We start from the raw sequence: 1193 nt of genomic DNA, 5'->3' as shown, positions 1-1193 counted from the left end.
CAAGTTGCATGTTATCAAATCACTTTCCCTCAAAATGTACTTCCAATCAATAACTGAATTAAGGTCAAAACCTAAGATCATACAAAAATAACATTTACTTAGAGCTTCAGAATTTTCACTTACTTGAAAAGTTTGGCCGCAGTACCATAAATTTGCATTTGACTCATTTCCCCAAGTTTGTTACTGTCATTGTCATAATTTTCTAAAATAGATGCTCCATGCAAAAACTTCAACCCAGCTCGAAAGTATGTCTCATTGCTTTCAAAGTCAAACCCAGAGTTCTATAAAACAATAGTTTTTGTACCAACAGTTAGAAAAAGAGAGGTGCTAGATCAAACAAAACCAAATACATAAAGTAAAACCTCAAAATAATCAACTAACCTTATAATTATCTGCTCTATCTTTTAGTTGTGCGNCTTCTTCCAGGGTGTCAACAATAGTTTAGTTAAAATTTGTTCTTAGAGGACTTGAAACAGAATAATATATAAAAGTTTGCTTAGCTGTCAGCCAGTTGGCATGTACTCAAAAACTTATAATTTTGTTAAAAGTCAGAATGAGATATCTCACTAACTTCTCTTCTGTTTTCTCTTAGATTCTCAATTTAGCGGTGGTTCTTGATTTCTATCAAGACCAAATACACTTCCCTCTAATCAGGAAATGGAACTTAATAAGTTCAGAAACAATGGTACATGAAGACCATTGTCAAAGTAAGGGATCAACTATCAGAACAGTATACCAACTAAGGAAACAAAACGTGAGGTTGGGGTTCTTAGTTCAAAATTAAGAGCTCTTACTGTGTAGGGAATCTGGATGCATAGAGACTGGTAGCCTACATCTAGGAGCTCATTTCCCACATGGAGGCCCCTTTGAGTGTGCTTCCAAAGTACTTCTCAAGCAAATTAAATGAAACCTGCAACAACAAAATAAATTGAAAGGATTAATAAGTTATTCTTGTGTTTACTGTTATAATTAATTAAAACATTAAACAATCACTTGACAAAGAAGCTAAAAGGATTAATAAGTTACATCAGTCAAAACAAAGTTCACTTAACAAAGAAGTCAAGTAAAACTTCTTGCAAAAGTATTATATCAGATATATCAAAACACCCTCTTTATAAAAAAAAGGAATGAAAATATCACAAATTATTTTTTTAAAACTAAGAATGCTATAAAAACAAGAAATAAACAGATTG

Source organism: Vigna radiata, chromosome 1 (genome assembly GCF_000741045.1).
Source record: "Vigna radiata var. radiata cultivar VC1973A chromosome 1, Vradiata_ver6, whole genome shotgun sequence".
NCBI classification, from domain to species: domain Eukaryota; kingdom Viridiplantae; phylum Streptophyta; class Magnoliopsida; order Fabales; family Fabaceae; genus Vigna; species Vigna radiata.
Note: the sequence above shows the minus strand (reverse complement) of the source record.